The following is a 12,158-nucleotide window of genomic DNA, read 5'->3' on the forward strand; positions in this document are numbered from 1 at the left end:
AATGTGCCACATGCTAACTTCATGGAGTGCCCCCTAGTTCTTCTATTATCTGAAAGAGTAAATAACCGATTCACGTTTACCCGTTCTAGACCTCTCATGATTTTAAACATCTCTATCATATCCCCCCTCAGCCGTCTCTTCTCCAAGCTGAAAAGTCCTAACCTCTTTAGTCTTTCCTCATAGGGGAGCTGTTCCATTCCCTTTATCATTTTGGCCGCCCTTCTCTGTACCTTCTCCATTGCAACTGTATCTTTTTTGAGATGCGGTGACCAGAATTGTACACAGTATTCAAGGTGCAGTCTCCCCATGGAGGGATTCAGAGGCATTATGACATTTTCCGTTTTATTCACCATTCCCTTTCTAATAATTTCCAACATTCTGTTTGCTTTTTTGACTGCTGCAGCACACTGAACCGACGATTTCAATGTGTTATCCACTATGACGCCTAGATCTCTTTCTTGGGTGGTAGCTCCTAATATGGAACCCAACATTGTGTGACTACAGCAAGGGTTATTTTTCCCTATATGCATCACCTTGCACTTATCCAAGTTAAATTTCATCTGCCATTTGAATGGCCAATTTTCCAGTCTCACAAAGTCTTCCTGCAATTAAAATGTTAGTTGCATTTATAATATCTCCTTTTAATTTTGCCCACTGCTCTTTTACTTCCCTTTGAATTTCCCATCCAGCTATTGACTCCTTGAGGTACTCCTCCATTTTATCCAAGTTAGCAGTTCTGAAGTCATATGACCCTCATCTTGGAATTAACTTTCACCTCTTGTGCTCTAACACTGAACCATACCATCTGTTGACCGCTAGATCTCAGATTATCATTCACTACATTAGAGATACTGTCCCTGTTGGTGAGCACCAGATCCAGTATTGCCCCCTCCCAAATGGATTCTGTTACCAGTTGACAGAACAGTTCTTACTACAGAGAATCAAGGATCTCCCTGCTTGGAGATCTAGAAGACACTGTAACCAGGATGTCACAATCAAAATCCAGTAGATTGAAAGCCATTAGCAACATCATATCATAGCAATTTTGTACATTTCCTCCATTAAATCTCTATCCATTTCTTCTGTGAGCTATTCACTGAACCACATCTCTGTGATAGTTATAATACCCTGTTCTCCCTTCACCATTAGGGCCTGCAAATTTGGAACTTTGTTGCTGAGACTGTGCGCATTTAAGCCTTACTGTCCAATGAAGGAGAGAGGGTAATTTTCCAGGGATGGGGAATTAGTTACCATGGGGGAGAGGGAGAGTGTACAGCAGCTCACAAAGCACCAGAAATTAGGAGTGAGACTATGAATTTCTAGGACCACTTGGGGAATCATTGGAGGGGACAAGGCTTGGGATGGAGGCGCAGGATCACCAGGGCAGAGAGAAAGAAGGTAGAATGAAAAGGCCCCTCCTTCTCTCAGTGATCCTCCATCCCCAGTCCCCTAACCCCACCACATCCATTGTGTACAAAAGGAGATGCAGCAATTCGACTCAAAGTATTAGTAGGAGCGTTAGGAACCAGGCAAGTTTGCTGTTGGAGGAATCCCACTGATGGTAAATATTAGGCTTCTGTAACTGAATTCGCTGCAGGCAGCCCTTTAATCCACACATGTACATATATTTGCTTTCCCCTGGAAGGCCTCCCCCACCCCTCATCTATCCTCCCAGGAACGATTACTGGCTATACCGCGGTCACAAACCGAAACAAGAGTCGTTCAGTCTTCACCAATTAGTACGTAAGCGTTCGTTCTTCCCCGCCCCAGCGCTGCCCAGCAACGTCCAATCGGCAAGTACTTGACTTAAACTTGGGCGGAGCGGCCCCTCCCACTTTCTGCTGTTTAGCCAATCCCAACAAGATCCGCCGAACGAGGGCTCGAGATGGCCGACGGAGCTTAAGTACTGTATGTCAGGCAGTGGCTTTGGCAGTTGGGTGGGGTGGACCGAGGACGTTGTGGCGGCGCGAGAGCAGTAGGAGCGCGCGAGCTCAAAGGCAGAAGCTCGGTAAGAGCTGCGCGCGCCCGCCCGCCCACTCCCATGAGAGCAAGTTGTGGGCAAGGGGAGCAGCGCGCGCAGTCCCGGGCAGGTGTGTTGCAGGAGTCGGAACTGGACCGCCAGAGTAAGTTCTCCGCTTCCCTTTGCAGGTGTGTCATGCGTTCGGGTCGAGCTCTCCCGGTCCCGGCCAGGGAAAGGCGGACGGTGCTTGCTGGCGGCGCAGAGCTTTGTTTCTCTAGTTACGAACTTCCGAGCGGTGCTCCACTCAGGATAAAATAGCTGGATCGCTTTTATGTTTATCTTACAAAATTCCCTTTTGATCCGAGATAGTTCTGTGTGAGATCGACGTGTCCTCGGCTAACCCTGTTTAAGAAATTCCAGATGTCCCGTTCTCGTCTTTCAGTTGTGTCTGTGTCCGGCAGGACTGGGTGTACAGCCTCATCTACCTTATAAATGGCCTGTGACCGACGGCCAGCAAATGCGCAGTAGAGCGCAGCTCTACTGCGCATGTGCGGGCAAGGACGTCGATCAGAAAAAAAAATGGCGGTGGGGCCGCAGGAGCGGGAGGAGAAGCAGCGGCGCCGCGCGCGCGCGGTGCCGCTGCTTCTCCTCCCCAGATCTGCCGGCAGATCTCGGGGGGGGAGGGTGTCACTCCCGCGCCCCCCGAGATCTGCCGGCAGGAGCGGGAGGAGAAGCAGCGGCGCCGCGCGCGCGCGGTGCCGCTACTTCTCCTCCCCAGATCTGCCGGCAGATCTCGCGGGGGTCACTGCCGCGCGCGCGGGAGTGACACCCCCCCCTGAGATCTGCCGGCAGGAGCGGGAGGAGTCAATGGAGCCGGGTGAGGGTTGCGGGAAGTCGCGCTTACGGCGCCGGGAGGAAATGGAGGTGGGTGAAGGGAGGGACTGAGTGGGAGGGAGGGAGAGGGGGGACTGAGTGGGAGGGAGTGAGGGAGAGGAGGGAGTGAGGGAGAGGGGGGACTGAGTGAGAGGAGAGGGAGGGTGGAGAGGAGTGGGTGGGGGAGGGGGGTGGTGAAGAGTGAGGGGAGAGAGAATGAGGGGGAGGTGAGAGACAGAGGGATGTAGCCCGTTTTAACGGGCTTTACGGCTTGTCTTTATATGATCTGCTTTGTCTAAAAGCATAGTTTTGAACTTCTACTTTTTTTGCGATGCATTTTGTGACGCTTGAGAACTAGTTACCCCAACTTTTCAGTTGCTATTTTTCTTTATCGGTCTTCTACACTTCATTGGCATGTTGATTAAATATAAATTATTTGTTCCTTCCTGTTTCCATACCATAATCAAATATTTACAAAGAATCCTGTTTCTCTGCTCCGAAAAAGCGAGTAAAACGTGATTTTTCTACGTAATCCTGGGCAATCACTTTATCTCCTTGTGCCTCGCCTTTGTACCTAATGTATCCCAAGATTTCTGACTCGTAAGCCAATGCCCTTAGTACTAGATGATAACCACTATTTCCCAATACTGGTTGGACTATGCACCCTGGTGCGGTTCGAGCTCGAACCTTCAGGGCTAGTTTCCCTGATACCGATCCAACCCAGTGGCAAGTCAGGCGATCTCTTAGCAATCGTGTTGCTTCGTTTTCTAATGCAGACATGCAGTGGGAATGCGTATTATTCACAAGGCAAACGTTGTTGCAACTATCAGAACACCACAGTGGGCCTTGCTTACAAATCCATACCATTTGCTGGTAACAACCTATAATAAATCATGTAACGTTTGGAGAGAAGAATGCAGTTCAGTTGAGTTATTGTAACCCTGAAGACCGCGTTCACTTTTTTTTTTCCTTTTTCTTAACTGTCTAGTAGTGGCAGGTGATTTTGTGGCAAAGTTCAGTTTAGGCAAGAATAAAAGGAGCCAAGGGTAATGGGAAAGGAATGCAGGAAAAGTGAGAGGTTGGGAGAGGGAAATGAAAGTAAAAGGGCTTTCAAAGGTGGCTGAGGGGGGAGGGTCTGACTAAGGGTGAAGAGAAGATAAGGATTTTTAATTGGTACTTAGTAATAACAAGTTAAAAAAAATTGTATGCGTTGTAAAGTCTGAAAGGAAACATTTCTTTAAATGTTTATGTTTAATATTTTGGTGGCTGGTCACAGGATTGTTTACATTTGAACATCTGTGGTTGATTCTGCTAAAGATACAGTTTGTTTATTTTGAACTTACAAAGAAAACAATTTAACCTAATTCTGATAAATTTTGAAAAGAAATCTAGAAATAATCATGGAAAACGTGAAGGTGAAATGAGCACATTGACCGGATAAGCATCTCCTCTAACCTTTAGTGAGCAGTGCATTCCTTGCTTGCTTTCTTTTTACTACTAACACATTTCATCTTAATGAATCAATAGAGTCAGGGTCACACTTATAAATCATTAACAGGCTGAGCAATACTCATTCAGCTTTCATTTTTTTCCTAGCTATGCAGAGTTTGCAGCTAAAGCTTTGTAAATATAGTGTCTTTCCAGCACTCTCTGTTTTTACTTCTTATGTTGTGATTTGGGAATTTCAGGTCTGCCTGCTCATTTAGGAAAAAACAGTTGACCTATAAACAAAATAACAGACATACCTGTACAAACTTTATTGAAACCTTATTGAGACATATGTGTGTGTGTGTGTGTATATGTATATATATATATATATATATATTTTTTTTTTTTAGAAATCTTTTATTGAAGTTCACAAAGTTACAGGCATAAGGTTCAACTTAGAACAACATCTCAACACTTTTTTTTTGTAAATTAACTCCCAATAGACCTTCCCCCCCCCCCCCCCCAATACAGAGAACCTCAAGAACAATTCAGGTATGAATCGCAGATAAAGAGGACAGTGATAAATAAGGATCTGAGCATGACTGTCAATCGTTGAAACATTCCCGAGCAGTAAAGAGCAAATGACGAAGGAGCCCAGGAATATGTGTATAAAATGTACCACCTAGTTAAACAAAGTCATGTGGGACCCACCAAAGGGGCTAAAGCCTGAATAGCTGACGGCAAGGAGTTGTAATAAACTGACCAAATGTCATAAAATAACCGTTTCTTGTTTGGGGAAAAACATAGAACCATATTCCAATTGGAAAAGCTCAGTCATTAAAGCAGACCATTGACCCCTGGTGGGAGGGGTGGATTCAATCCAACGTGACAATATGCATTTTTCACATTTAGGAAACCTTTCATCATTAGCATCACGTTGTCAACATTGATACAGGTATCTCCTACGTTATTGTTCAGGAGATACAAGAGCAGGATCACTGAAGATCAGTTCCCAAAAGTGCGGAAAGACATTGTCAAATACTTTCCCAAAAGGACTGAATAGCTGGGCACTCCCACAGACAGTGAATCAACGAGGCCTGCGGCCACGCGCATTTGAGACTTGAAGCATCAGCGATCAGACCTGCCTTTTTCGCCCTGTCTGGTGAAAAAACAGTCCTGTGGAAAATTTGTTGTTGCAATTCACGTAAGCTAGCATTGTTAGTCACCTTAAAGATGGAAGAGTAAGAGTGATGCAGCATGCGTTCAACTAAAGGTTCGCCACAGTCTGTCGACCATTTGGGGAGCAGAGTAGAGAACACCTGAAACTCTCGAGTGGAATTGTAAAAAGTATACAAACATGAGAGGTTACAAGTTTGCGCTTTAAAACTTTTGAACAGAGATGAGTAATGCAAATTATCAATACCTCCTTCCACCCCCTTCAGCAACGTGGCATGCGACGCTCTGATGTGTCCGTATAGGAGAAAGTGCAGGGTTGCTTCCCCAACCGATCCTGGCATTGAGCAAGTAGCCCTTGTCTGGGTCTATCAATTCCGTTAGCAGCCAGTTAGGGAAGACCTTGAAATTATGTACTGAAGGTAAATAAGACCTGGATTCCCGAGAAGAACCCCTTAAGGGGTAGTGGGGTGAGATGTGAATAGGTAAATTTAACATTTTACGGTATATTCTCATATTTTCCAAATCATCCTCACCAGGCCAAATCTCAACTGAGAACCTTGTAAAGCAGGAGTTTTGGAATGGAGAACCAGACATGGGTCCATAGGTTCACATATCGCCTGTACCAGGAGAGAATCTGTATGATTGGATGTGTTAAGTACCCAGTCTCCCAAGAAACAGAGATTGGCCGCACGGGAATATGTCATGAAGTCTGGAAGGCTGAACCCCCCTTGTGCCCTTGGGATAGCGAGTGTAGCGTAGGAAAGCTGAGCTTTCTTCCCCCTCCAAATAAACGCTCAAATCGCCTTTTGGAGTATACGATTATCTTTAGCTAGCAGAAGGTGAGGGATCATCAAAAGGAGGTAAATCAGTTTTGGTGCAATAACCATTTTTATCACAGCAAAAGGCCCCTGAAGAGATAATGGCAAAGTTTGCCAGCTTTGTAGCTGGCGAACCAGCTTATGAATAGCCGGAGGGATATTTAAAGAATACCATTTGCCCGGGTTCAGGTGAATCTGAATGCCCAGGTATTTAATGGTCGAGGTAGCCCATTTCACCGAGAAGGCTGGCCAGTCATTTTTCAATAACCCTGTTAAATCCAGTGCCTCTGTTTTGTCTAAATTTAATTTAAAGCCCAGCAGGAGATTGGTATGAGGAAAAAATTTGTAGGGCCTCCGGAAGGGTGGTGCGGGTGTGAGTGAGAAGAAGCAGGATATCATCCGTAAAAAGAAGTGATTTTATATATCTGCAGACCCACCGCAAAGCCCCTTACTGTAGATGAGGCATGCAATTTACTCACTAAAGGTTCCACCGTCATAATGAATAGTAACGGGCATAAAGGGAAACCCTGCCTGGTACCCCTCCCTAGATGAAATTCCGCAGACAGTAATCCATTTACTGGCACTCTCGCCATAGGATTGGAATAAAGAAGGGTAATGTACTCATAGATTCTCCCAGTAAATCCCATTTTAAGGAGTGCCGCCTTAAGAAAGGGCCACGCTACCCTGGCAAAGGCCTTCTCCGCGTCACATGTCACAATCAAAGGATCCTTGAGAGAGGGAGAGAGAGTGACACTATTTTCCAAGGCAGCCTGGACTTTATGTAAATTTACCGCCGACCGTCTCCCAGAGACCAAGCCCACTTGATCCGGAGATGTGATCAGGGGCATGATAGATTTGTCTATTGGCTATGATCTTTGCATATAACTTAATATCTAAATTTAACAAAGAAATTGGGCGATATGAAGATGGTTGGAGAGGATCTCTCCCAGGTTTGGGAAGAACAACAATTGTGGCAGAACATGAAGTGTAGGGGGCATCTCACCTGCACTGGCTATCGTTTCAAACATACTTGTGAGGACAGGGGCCATTTAGTCTGCCAGTGATTTGTACAAAATGGCTGTCATGTCATCCAGCCCTGGGGCCTTGTTCTCTTTTTAGCAACCCAATGGCGTCTAGAACCTCTGTAATTTCGATAGGGCGACTGAGGCGATTCTGCTGTTCTGTCATTAATTGAGGTAGGGTGATAGTCTGTAAAAATGCATCTATACCTTTTTCATTACTTCCTCTGCAGAGTATAAGGCGTGGTAGTAATCAGAAAAAATTAGCACATCTCCTGAGAGGTAGTTTTAATTTCCCCATTCGGAGTCTGAAGATTGGCTATGAATTTCGAGGGGTCTTGAGTCCTTAAGAGACGTGCCAGTAATCGACCCACCTTGTTACCAAAATGAAAAAATTGGAATTGTTTAAACCTTAAAAATCTAGCCGTCCTTTCTTGCAACAGATCATTAAGGGCCACTTACACCACCTTATATTGAGAGAGAAGGCCCTCCTCCCCCTTAAGAGTAATTCTCTGTTTGAGTTTTCTCATTTGATCCTCTAGAGAGAGAATTGCTGCATCTGCTCTCTCTTTTTTTTTGGCTAGCATAGCTAATAATATCTCCCCTCAGAACAGATTTCACCATTTCCCACAACAGCACAGGTTGGGAGGCATGTTGGCTGTTAAATTGCATGAAGTCCTGCCATTTCTGCCGGAGAAAGGCTGGGAATTCCAGATCTGTGGATAATTGAGAGGGGAGGCGCCATTGACCCGTTATTTGGGAATTTCGGGAGCCAAATTCCCCCACCACTGGTCAGTGATCTGAGATTACTAAAGGGCCAATAAAAGACTTCTGAAAGCGTGAAAATAATACTTCAGAGACTAGACGGTAATCTAAGCGGGTTTTAGTCGCATGTGCCCTTGCTATGTGTGTGAAGTAAAATTCCCCTGGGTGGAGAGTTCTCCAAATATCTAATAACTGGATATTTTTTACAGAGAAAGCTCGGGCCCTTATTGTCGCTGATCTTATGATACCCCCCCCCCCCCCGAATAATAGAATAGTTCCCCAATTTAGAAATGTGGGCAACAAGAGTAGTAAAAAAGGAGTGATCATAAGAATTTGGAGCATAACAGACGCTAGCACTATAGGGGAACCCATAAGGATGCCTTTGATAATGACATACCTCCCCTGAGGATCCGTGACAGTGTCTTGAACCTGGAAAGATAGTGATTTGTGGTGAAGTATAGCAAATCCCCTACTTTTCGTGGTTCCAGAAGCATAAAAGACTTGGGCAACCCATTTCTTTTTTAGTTTTTCCACTTCCTCTGGAGATAAATGTCTCTTGTAAGAAGGCTACCTTGGCATGAAGCTTATTTAATCTGGCCAAGACTTCTTCCCGCTTTATTGGGGTGCCCAACCCCGCTACGTTCCAAGTTACTACATCCAGCACCATGAGAGTTGGTAGTGAGAGAGATGAGACCGTTCAAACGTTGGGGTTACCTGTGAAAAGAAACAGGAAGTGATACCCCACACATTTCCCAAATAAGTAAGGTAACATTCGTAAAGACTGGAAATCAGTCGCAATCCATAAGCATACACATACAATCCAAGATTTTTTTGAGGTTCTCTGTATCCCCTCCCTCGCTATAGAGAAAAACAGCACATACCACCAGATCGCATAGGAAAGAGGGGTATAGGGATTCCTGACACCCAAATCCAAAGGTATTAAGCTTCCCATAATAATGAACATTTCTATAAAATGGCAAAAAACCCCCAAACAACCCCCCCCCCCCCAAATGTTGTTAAAAAAACAAACAAAAAAACGATACCACTACCAGACTCCACAGCTCCTAGCTTTGCAGAAAATTTGGGTACTCTTACCTCCACCTTTCTAGTATAACACCTTACCAGGGGCGTGTGTGCCACTGTTTTTATGTCCACCACTTTCTTGTCCAGGACAGCTCTCCTTTGTATCACAGCGTTCTGAATGGCATCTGATGTCCGCTTTTCCCACTATATGTTGTAAGTCCCTCTGTGATACCTGGAAGAACCTCTTTGCTAGAGACTCAGTTTATAGACTCCCTTGTATTGTAGCTTCCCTGTACGTACCAGGATCAGTCCAGACGGTGGGTTATGTCCCCCGTCCAGCAGATGGAGTCAGATCAGAGCTCGAGAGTGTCACCTCATCTACCAGCGCACCCTCTGCTGGAGCTCAGTATCTTTCTGACTCCAGCAGATGCGAGTTGGGGAATTCAGTGCTTCCCCAGTGTGACAGGTTTTTGGTTTATTTTCGTTCTATTAACAGTTCTTCCTGTCATTTTGTTGTGTCTTTAACAATTTGGATCAAGTTTAAAAAAAAAAAAAAAAAAAAAAAAAGTTGAAAAGTAGTTTAATTTCTGAGGAGGCGTGCTTTCCTCTGCTCTGCCTCCTCCTGCGCTTTCCTCTCTATACTTCGGGGTAAGTGTGGGTTTTTTCTTTTCAGCTGTTTGCTTTGTTGTTTTGGTCAGCTTACCGGCCACTGAGCACTTCGGTCCCGCGGCCCGGCAAACTTTCTCGCGGGCCTGGGCGCGCCGGCAGGGGGATTCCCGCCGGTGCAGGGGGACTCGTTGTCGGGTAGGGAGAGGCCTTTCGGCCCCCCCGTGGTGCGATCTTGTTTTTCGGCCCCCCCCCCGAGGCTTTGCTTTCGCCGGCACGGCTATGCCGCGATTCTCCCGGTGTGAGTCCTGTGGAGACCCGGGGTCTCGCTTTTCGCGGGAGGGACTCTGCCCCCGGTGCCTTCCCGATGGGGAAGGTGAGGCGCACACTTCGGGGGCGTTTCCGACGCCATCCTCGCCACAGCCCGGGAAGCGTGGGCCGGCCACCTCTTCGCCGAGGGCGGGAAGGGCGGCCATTTTAGATGAGGATCCGTGCGCTGCCATTTCGCCGGAGGATGAGGACTCAGTTAAGGGGCCCCCTCGCCTACACCGATGCCCCGAAGAAGGTCGGCCTGCTCATCTGCATCAGGGGGACCCGGCTGCGGCTGCTGTGCCTCCCGGGCTGCCATTTTTTTCTCCGGATTTTATTTTAAAGCTGCATACTGCCTATTTGCAGGGCTTGGCAGATCCGGGAGGTGCTTCAGCCGGTCCCACGGCGCCTAAGGTTCCTAAACTTGCGCTCGCCCCTCCAGGGTCCCTGCCTCCGGCTGGGGCAGTTCCCGGGACCTCGGCCTTGCCATCTCAGCCACGGCTGGTAGGAGCGGCTTCCCCGTCGAGGTTTGACCCCTTGGATCCTTCGGACCCTTCGCCCCAGGAGGGACAGGCGGAGGGCGACGATCCTCGTGCCTTGCGAATTTTTCATAAGGAAGAGCTGGAGGATCTCCTTCGGCAGACCCTGCAGGAGCTGGATCTGGATCCCCCACCGGACCCTCCGGCACCGGTGGCTCCGGCGATCGCAACATCATCAAAGAAGGGGGACCCAGTGTTGGCCGCTCTCAGACCTCGGGCAAAGGCTTTCCCAGTACATGAGTCTTTCCTGCAGCTCCTCACAGGGGAATGGGACGTCCCTGAGGCGTCGTTGAAGGTTTCCCGGGCCATGGAAAAATTATATCCCTTGCCGGAGGATTTCTTGGATTTCATTCGCTTTCCGAAAGTGGACTCTGCGGTCTCAGCGGTGACGAAAAGGACGACAATTCCCGTCACGGGCGGAACGGCCCTACGGGACACGCAAGACCGCAAGCTGGAGACGTTTCTCAAGAGGGTGTTTGAAGTTTCGGCCTTGGGAATGCGGGCCGTCATGTGTACTTCTTTGACTCAGAGGGCCAGCCTTCTCTGGGTTCAGCGGCTCTTGACGTCCCAGCAGTTGCCTCCGGAGGAAGCCGCCCAGGCCGACAGCCTGGAGTCCGCTGTTGCTTATGGGGCGGATGCCCTGTATGATCTGTTCCGGGTGCTGGCTCGATCCATGGTTTCGGTGGTGGCGGCTCGGAGACTCCTCTGGCTGCGTAATTGGTCTGCGGACGCCTCGTCCAAATCGAGCCTGGGATCCCTTCCCTTTAGGGGGAAGTTTCTATTTGGCAATGATCTCGACGAAATCATCAAGTCGCTGGGGGAGAACTCGGTACATCGCCTGCCGGAAGACAGACAGCGTCCTTACCAAGCGTTTGCTTCCACTAGAACCAGGGCTAGAGCACAGCGGCGTTACAGGTCGTACCGACAGCCTGGTTCTCGCGCAGCTCCCAGTAGATCGCAGCCTTGGTCCCGTTCCTTTCGCGGGCGGCGTCCCGCGAGAGAGGCCTCGGGACAGGGGAATACCTCCACCAAGCCTTCCCAATGATGCCAGAGCGACCCACTCCTCCAGCCCGCCCATTGGGGGCAGGCTCACGGCATTCTTCGAGGAGTGGGTAAAGATAACCTCAGACCAGTGGGTGCTGGACACCATACAACACGGTTACGCCTTGGAGTTTGTCCGTCCGCCAAGAGACAGGTTCGTCTTCTCTCCTTGCGGCTCCGATCTCAAGCGGATGGCGGTTCAACAGACGTTGGACCGGCTCCAGGACATCGAGGCTATTGTTCCCGTTCCCTCCGCCGAGGTGGGCTCGGGCCATTATTCCATCTACTTCGTAGTTCCCAAAAAGGACGATTCGTTCAGACCCATATTGGACTTAAAGGAAGTAAACCGCTCACTACGGGTCAGTCGGTTCCGCATGGAGACGTTGCGGTCGGTAATTGCAGCAGTCCACCAGGGGGAGTTCCTGGCTTCTCTGGATCTGACAGAGGCGTACCTACACATCCCTATACGTCCGGACCACAGACGATATCTCCGCTTCAAAGTTCTGGATCAGCATTTTCAATTCCAGGCTCTACCTTTCGGTCTCGCGACGGCGCCTCGAACTTTCACCAAGATCATGGTGGTGGTGGCGGCGGCCCTTCG

General features: G+C 48.2%; 1 protein-coding gene across 3 annotated transcripts in view; it reads left to right on the forward strand.

Annotated features, from left to right (window-relative positions):
• The first annotated feature begins 1,885 nt into the window (after positions 1 to 1,885).
• The window catches only part of FARP2 (FERM, ARH/RhoGEF and pleckstrin domain protein 2), a 354,029-nt gene continuing 343,756 nt past the window's right edge, over positions 1,886 to 12,158 (forward strand). For all 3 annotated transcript variants that reach the window (XR_003858526.1, XR_003858525.1, XM_029614957.1), the window contains exon 1: positions 1,886 to 2,123. The gene's annotated coding sequence lies outside the window, so the exon portion shown is untranslated. The remainder of the gene's footprint in view (positions 2,124 to 12,158) is intronic.

The sequence above is a fragment of the Rhinatrema bivittatum genome, chromosome 9, assembly GCF_901001135.1.
Source record: "Rhinatrema bivittatum chromosome 9, aRhiBiv1.1, whole genome shotgun sequence".
Taxonomy (NCBI): domain Eukaryota; kingdom Metazoa; phylum Chordata; class Amphibia; order Gymnophiona; family Rhinatrematidae; genus Rhinatrema; species Rhinatrema bivittatum.